This window comes from Triticum urartu, chromosome 1A (assembly GCF_056163025.1).
Source record: "Triticum urartu cultivar PI428250 chromosome 1A, HENAU_Tu73, whole genome shotgun sequence".
NCBI lineage: Eukaryota > Viridiplantae > Streptophyta > Magnoliopsida > Poales > Poaceae > Triticum > Triticum urartu.
In genome coordinates, this window is record NC_141873.1 from 582,415,383 (window position 1) to 582,424,282 (window position 8,900).

Sequence of the window (8,900 nt, forward strand, 5' to 3'; positions counted from 1 at the left end):
ATCAAGTCTCCACCATCCTCCCACTCAATTCTTTCGAGAGAAACTTTTCCTCGAGAAAGGACCCGATTATAGAAACAATCCCTTATTGCTTTCGGATCTGAGACAGGAGGTATACCCAATTGTTTGGGTGTCATATGAAGATGCATTTATCCGCTTTGGGTTCGAGCTTATCAGCCTGAAACTTTTTCACATAAGCGTCGCAGCCCCAAACTTTTAAGAAATGACAGCTTAGGTTTCTCTAAACCATAGTTCATACGGTGTCATCTCATCGGAATTACGTGGTGCCCTATTTAAAGTGAATGTGGTTGTCTCTAATGCCTAACCCATAAACTATCGTGGTAATTTGATAAGAGACATCATGGTATGCATCATATCCAATAGGTGCAGTTATGATGTTCGGACACACCATCACACCATGGTGTTCCTGGCTGAATTGGTTGTGAAACAATTTCCATAATGTCTTAATTCTGTGCCAAACTTGTAATTCAGATATTCATCTCTACGATCATATCATAGACATTTTATCCTCTTGTCACGACGATGTTCAACTTCACTCTGAAATTACTTGAACCTTTGAATAATTTAGACTTATGTTTCATCAAGTAAATATACTCAGTATCTACTCAAATCATCTATGAAGTAAGAACATAACGATATCCACTACATGCCTCAGCACTCATTGGACTGCGCACATCAAGATGTATTACTTCCAACAAGTTGCTTTTGTTGGGGAACGTAGTAATTTCAAAAAAATTCCTACGCACACGCAAGATCATGGTGATGCATAGCAACGAGAGGGGAGAGTGTGATCTACGTACCCTTGTAGATCAACAGCGGAAGCGTTGACGCAACGTAGAGGAAGTAGTCGTACGTCTTCCCGATCCGACCGATTCTAGCACCGTTACTCCGGTACCTCCGAGTTCTTAGCACACGTACAGCTCGATGACGCTCCCCGGGCTCCGATCCAGCAAAGCTTCGGGGATGAGTTCCGTCAGCACAACGGCGTGGTGACGATGATGATGTTCTACCGACGCAGGGCTTCGCCTAAGCACTACAATGATATGACCAAGGTGGAATATGGTGGAAGGGGGCACCGCACACGGCTAAGGAACGATCACGAGGATCAACTTGTGTGTCCTAGGGTGCCCCCTTGCCTTTGTATATAAAGGATCCAGGGGGGTGCAGCCGGCCCTAGAGGAGGCGCGCAGGAGGAGTCCTACTCCTACCGGGAGTAGGACTCCCCTCCCTTTTCCTTGTCCAAGTAGGAGAGGTGGAAGGAGAGAAGGAAAGGGGGGGCGCCGCCCCTCCCTCCTTGTCCAATTCGGACTAGGGGGAGAGGGGGCGCGCGGCCTGCCCTGGCAGCCCCTTCCTCTTCTCCACTTTAGGACCATGAGGCCCATTAACCCCCCGGGGGGTTCCGGTAACCCCCCGGTGCTCCGGTTTTATCCGAAACTTCCCGGAACGCTTCCGGTGTCCGAATATAGTTGTCCAATATATCAATCTTTATGTCTCGACCATTTCGAGACTCCTCGTCATGTCCGTGATCACATCCGGGACTCCGAACTAACTTCGGTACATCAAAATGCATAAACTCATAATAACTGTCATCGTAACGTTAAGCGTGCGGACCCTACGGTTCGAGAACAATGTAGACATGACCGAGACAAATCTCCGGTCAATAACCAATAGCGGGACCTGGATGCCCATATTGGCCCCTACATATTCTACGAAGATCTTTATCGGTCAGACCGCATAACAACATACGTTGTTCCCTTTGTCATCGGTATGTTACTTGCCCGAGATTCGATCGTCGGTATCCAATACCTAGTTCAATCTCGTTACCGGCAAGTCTCTTTACTCGTTTCGTAATACATCATCCCGCAACTAACTCATTAGTTGCAATGCTTGCAAGGCTTAAGTGATGTGTATTACCGAGAGGGCCCAGAGATACCTCTCCGACAATCGGAGTGACAAATCCTAATCTCGAAATACGCCAACCCAACATGTACCTTTGGAGACACCTGTTGTGCTCCTTTATAATCACCCAGTTACGTTGTGACGTTTGGTAGCACACAAAGTGTTCCTCTGGCAAACGGGAGTTGCATAATCTCATATTCATAGGAACATGTATAAGTCATGAAGAAAGCAACAGAAACATACTAAACGATCGAGTGCTAAGCTAATGGAATGGGTCATGTCAATCAGATCATTCACCTAATGATGTGATCCCGTTAATCAAATAACAACTCTTTGTTCATGGTTAGGAAACATAACCATCTTTGATTAACGAGCTAGTCAAGTAGAGGCATACTAGTGACACTCAGTTTGTCTATGTATTCACACATGTATTATGTTTCCGGTTAATACAATTCTAGCATGAATAATAAACATTTATCATGAAATAAGGAAATAAATAATAACTTTATTATTGCCTCTAGGGCATATTTCCTTCAGTCTCCCACTTGCACTAGAGTCAATAATCTAGATTACACAGTAATGATTCTAACACCCATGGAGTCTTGGTGCTGATCATGCTTTGCTCGTGGAAGAGGCTTAGTCAACGGGTCTGCTACATTCAGATCCGTATGTATCTTGCAAATCTCTATGTCTCCCACCCGGACTAGATCCCGGCTGGAATTGAAGCGTCTCTTGATGTGCTTGGTTCTTCTGTGAAATCTGGATTCCTTTGCCAAGTTAATTGCACCAGTATTGTCACAAAAGATTTTCATTGGACCCGATGCACTAGGTATGACACCTAGATCGGATATGAACTCCTTCATCCAGACTCCTTCGTTTGCTGCTTCCGAAGCAGCTATGTACTCCTCTTCACATGTAGATCCCGCTACGACGCTTTGTTTAGAACTGCACCAACTGACAGCTCCACCGTTTAATGTAAACACGTATCCGGTTTGCGATTTAGAATCGTCCGGATCAGTGTCAAAGCTTGCATCAACGTAACCGTTTACAATGAGCTCTTTGTCACCTCCATATACGAGAAACATATCCTTAGTCCTTTTCAGGTACTTCAGGATGTTCTTGACCACTGTCCAGTGATCCACTCCTGGATTACTTTGGTACCTCCCTGCTATACTTATAGCAAGGCACACATCAGGTCTGGTACACAGCATTGCATACATGATAGAGCCTATGGCTGAAGCATAGGGAACATCTTTCATTTTCTCTCTATCTTCTGCAGTGGTCGGGCATTGAGTTTGACTCAACTTCACACCTTGTAACACAGGCAAGAACCCTTTCTTTGCTTGATCCATTTTGAACTTCTTCAAAATCTTGTCAAGGTATGTGCTTTGTGAAAGTCCAATTAAGCATGTTGATCTATCTCTATAGATCTTTATGCCTAATATGTAAGCAGCTTCACCGAGGTCTTTCATTGAAAAACTCTTATTCAAGTATCCCTTTATGCTATCCAGAAATTCTATATCATTTCCAATCAGCAATATGTCATCCACATATAATATCAGAAATGCTACAGAGCTCCCACTCACTTTCTTATAAATACAGGCTTCTCCGAAAGTCTGTATAAAACCAAATGCTTTGATCACACTATCAAAGCGTTTATTCCAACTCCGAGAGGCTTGCACCAGTCCATAAACGGATCACTGGAGCTTGCACACTTTGTTAGCTCCCTTTGGATCGACAAAACCTTCCGGTTGCATCATATACAACTCTTCTCCCAGAAATCCATTCAGGAATGCAGTTTTGACATCCATCTGCCAAATTTCATAATCATAAAATGCGGCAATTGTTAACATGATTCGGACAGACTTGAGCATCGCTACGGGTGAGAAGTTCTCATCATAGTCAACCCCTTGAACTTGTCGAAAACCTTTTGCGACAAGTCGAGCTTTGTAGACACTAATATTACCGTCTGCGTCAGTCTTCTTCTTGAAGATCCATTTATTCTCAATTGCTTGCCGATCATCGGGCAAGTCAACCAAAGTCCATACTTTGTTCTCATACATGGATCCCATCTCAGATTTCATGGCTTCAAGCCATTTTGCGGAATCTGGGCTCACCATCGCTCCTTCATAGTTTGTAGGTTCATCATGATCTAGTAGCATGACTTCCAGAACAGGATTACCGTACCACTCTGGTGCGGATCTCACTCTGGTTGATCTACAAGGTTCAGTAGTATCTTGTTCTGAAGTTTCATGATCATTATCGTTAGCTTCCTCACTAACTGGTGTAGGTGTCACTGAAACAGTTTTCTGTGATGCACTACTTTCCAATAAGGGAGTAGGTACGGTTACCTCGTCAAGTTCTACTTTCCTCCCACTCACTTCTTTCGAGAGAAACTCCTTCTCCAGAAAGTTTCCGAATTTAGCAACAGAAGTCTTGCCTTCGGATCTGTGATAGAAGGTGTATCCAATAGTTTCCTTTGGATATCCTATGAAGACACATTTCTCCGATTTGGGTTCGAGCTTATCAAGTTGAAGCTTTTTCACATAAGCATCGCAGCCCCAAACTTTCAGAAACGACAACTTTGGTTTCTTGCCAAACCACAGTTCATAAGGCGTCGTCTCAACGGATTTTGATGGTGCCCTATTTAACATGAATGCGGCCGTCTCTAGAGCATATCCCCAAAACGATAGCGGTAAATCAGTAAGAGACATCATAGATCGCACCATATCTAGTAAAGTACGATTACGACGTTCGGACACACCATTACGCTGTGGTGTTCCGGGTGGCGTGAGTTGCGAAACTATTCCACAATTTTTCAAATGTACACCAAACTCGTAACTCAAATATTCTCCTCCACGATCAGATCGTAGAAACTTTATCTTCTTGTTACGATGATTTTCAACTTCACTCTGAAATTCTTTGAACTTTTCAAATGTTTCAGACTTATGTTTCATTAAGTAGATATACCCATATCTGCTTAAGTCATCTGTGAGGGTGAGAAAATAACGATATCCGCCATGAGCCTCAATATTCATCGGACCACATACATCTGTATGTATGATTTCCAACAAATCTGTTGCTCTCTCCATAGTACCGGAGAACGGTGTTTTAGTCATCTTGCCCATGAGGCACGGTTCGCAAGTACCAAGTGATTCATAATCAAGTGGTTCCAAAAGTCCATTAGTATGGAGTTTCTTCATGCGCTTTACACCGATATGACCTAAACGGCAGTGCCACAAATAAGTTGCACTATCATTATCAACTCTGCATCTTTTGGCTTCAACATTATGAATATGTGTATTACTACTATCGAGATTCAACAAGAATAGACCACTCTTCAAGGGTGCATGACCATAAAAGATATTACTCATATAAATAGAACAACCATTATTCACTGATTTAAATGAATAACCGTCTCGCATTAAACAAGATCCAGATATAATGTTCATGCTCAACGCTGGCACCAAATAACAATTATTTAGGTCTAATACGAATCCCGAAGGTAGATGTAGAGGTAGCGTGCCGACCGCGATCACATCGACTTTGGAACCGTTTCCCACGCGCATCCTCACCTCGTCCTTAGCCAATCTTCGCTTAATCCGTAGTCCCTGTTTCGAGTTGCAAACATTAGCAACAGAACCAGTATCAAATACCCAGGTGCTACTGCGAGCATTAGTAAGGTACACATCAATAACATGTATATCACATATACCTTTGTTCACCTTGCCATCCGTCTTATCCGCCAAATACTTGGGGCAGTTCCGCTTCCAGTGACCAGTCTGCTTGCAGTAGAAACACTCAGTTTCAGGCTTAGGTCCAGACTTGGGTTTCTTCTCTTGAGCAGCAACTTGCTTGCCGTTCTTCTTGAAGTTCCCCTTCTTCTTCCCTTTGCCCTTTTTCTTGAAACTAGTGGTCTTGTTGACCATCAACACTTGATGCTCCTTTTTGATTTCTACCTCCGCAGCTTTCAGCATTGCGAAGAGCTCGGGAATAGTCTTGTTCATCCCTTGCATATTATAGTTCATCACGAAGCTCTTGTAGCTTGGTGGCAGTGATTGGAGAATTCTGTCAATGACGCAATCATCTGGAAGATTAACTCCCATCTGAATCAAGTGATTATTATACCCAGACATTTTGAGTATATGCTCACTGACAAAACTGTTCTCCTCCATCTTGCAGCTATAGAACTTATTGGAGACTTCATATCTCTCAATTCGGGCATTTGCTTGAAATATTAACTTCAACTCCTGGAACATCTCATATGCTCCATGACGTTCAAAACGTCGTTGAAGTCCCGATTCTAAGCCGTAAAGCATGGCACACTGAACTATCGAGTAGTCATCAGCTTTGCTCTGCCAGACGTTCATAACATCTGGTGTTGCTCCAGCAGCAGGCCTGGCACCCAGCGGTGCTTCCAGGACGTAATTCTTTTGTGCAGCAATGAGGATAATCCTCAAGTTACGGACCAAGTCCGTGTAATTGCTACCATCATCTTTCAACTTTGCTTTCTCAAGGAACGCATTAAAATTCAACGGAACAACAGCACGAGCCATCTATCTACAATCAAACATAAAAAAGCAAGATACTATCAGGTACTAAGTTCATGATAAATTTAAGTTCAATTAATCAAATTACTTAAGAACTCCCACTTAGATAGACATCCCTCTAATAGTCTAAGTGATCACGTGATCCAAATCAACTAAACCATGTCCGATCATCACGTGAGATGGAGTAGTTTCATTGGTGAACATCACTATGTTGATCATATCTACTATATGATTCACGCTTGACCTTTCGGTCTCCGTGTTCCGAGGCCATATCTGTATATGCTTGGCTCGTCAAGTATAACCTGAGTATTCCGCGTGTGCAACTGTTTTGCACCCGTTGTATTTGAACATAGAGCCTATCACACCCGATCATCACGTGGTGTCTCAGCACGAAGAACTTTCGCAACGGTGCATACTCAGGGAGAACACTTCTTGATAATTAGTGAGAGATCATCTTATAATGCTACCGTCAATCAAAGCAAGATAAGATGCATAAAAGATAAACATCACATGCAATCAATATAAGTTATATGATATGGTCATCATCATCTTGTGCCTGTGATCTCCATCTCCGAAGCACCTTCATGATCACCATCGTCACCGGCGCGACACCTTGATCTCCATCGTAGCATCGTTGTCGTCTCGCCAATCTTATGCTTCCACGACTATCACTACCGCTTAGTGATAAAGTAAAGCATTACATCACGATTGCATTGCATACAATAAAGCGACAACCATATGGCTCCTTCCAGTTGCCGATAACTTGGTTACAAAACATGATCATCTCATACAATAAAATTTAGCATCATGTCTTGACCATATCACATCACAACATGCCCTGCAAAAACAAGTTAGACGTCCTCTACTTGGTTGTTGCAAGTTTTACGTGGCTGCTACGGGCTTAAGCAAGAACCAATCTCACCTACGCATCAAAACCACAACGATAGTTTGTCAAGTTGATGCCGTTTTAACCTTCGCAAGGACCGGGTGTAGCCACACTCGGTTCAACTAAAGTTGGAGAAACAGTCACCCGCAAGCCACCTTTGTGCAAAGCACGTCGGGAGAACCGGTCTCGCGTAAGCGTACGCGTAATGTTGGTCTGGGACGCTTCATCCAACAATACCGCCGAACCAAAGTATGACATGCTGGTAGGCAGTATGACTTATATCGCCCACAACTCACTTGTGTTCTACTCGTGCATATAACATCAAACCATAAAACCTAGGCTCTGATACCACTGTTGGGGAACGTAGTAATTTCAAAAAAATTCCTACGCACACGCAAGATCATGGTGATACATAGCAACGAGAGGGGAGAGTGTGATCTACGTACCCTTGTAGATCAACAGCGGAAGCATTGACGCAACGTAGAGGAAGTAGTCGTACGTCTTCCCGATCCGACCGATCCTAGCACCGTTACTCCGGTACCTTCGAGTTCTTAGCACACGTACAGCTCGATGACGCTCTCCGGGCTCCGATCCAGCAAAGCTTTGGGGATGAGTTCTGTCAGCACAACGGCGTGGTGACGATGATGATGTTATACCGACGCAGGGCTTCGCCTAAGCACTACAATGATATGACCGAGGTGGAATATGGTGGAAGGGGGCACCGCACACGGCTAAGGAACGATCACGAGGATCAACTTGTGTGTCCTAGGGTGCCCCCTTGCCTTCGTATATAAAGGATCCAGGGGGGGTGCGGCCGGCCCTAGAGGAGGCGCGCAGGAGGAGTCCTACTCCTACCGGGAGTAGGACTCCCCTCCCTTTTCCTTGTCCAAGTAGGAGAGGTGGAAGGAGAGAAGGAAAGGGGGGGCGCCGCCCCTCCCTCCTTGTCCAATTCGGACTAGGGGGAGAGGGGGCGCGCGGCCTGCCCTGGCAGCCCCTTCCTCTTCTCCACTTTAGGCCCATGAGGCCCATTAACCCCCCGGGGGGTTCCGGTAACCCCCCGGTGCTCCGGTTTTATCCGAAACTTCCCGGAACGCTTCCGGTGTCCGAATATAGTCGTCCAATATATCAATCTTTATGTCTCGACCATTTTGAGACTCCTCGTCATGTCCGTGATCACATCCGGGACTCCGAACTAACTTCGGTACATCAAAATGCATAAACTCATAATAACTGTCATCGTAACGTTAAGCGTGCGGACCCTACGGTTCGAGAACAATGTAGACATGACCAAGACAAATCTCCGGTCAATAACCAATAGCGGGACCTGGATGCCCATATTGGCTCCTACATATTCTACGAAGATCTTTATCGGTCAGACCGCATAACAACATACGTTGTTCCCTTTGTCATCGGTATGTTACTTGCCCGAGATTCGATCGTCGGTATCCAATACCTAGTTCAATCTCGTTACCGGCAAGTCTCTTTACTCGTTTCGTAATACATCATCCCGCAACTAACTCATTAGTTGCAATGCTTGCAAGGCTTAA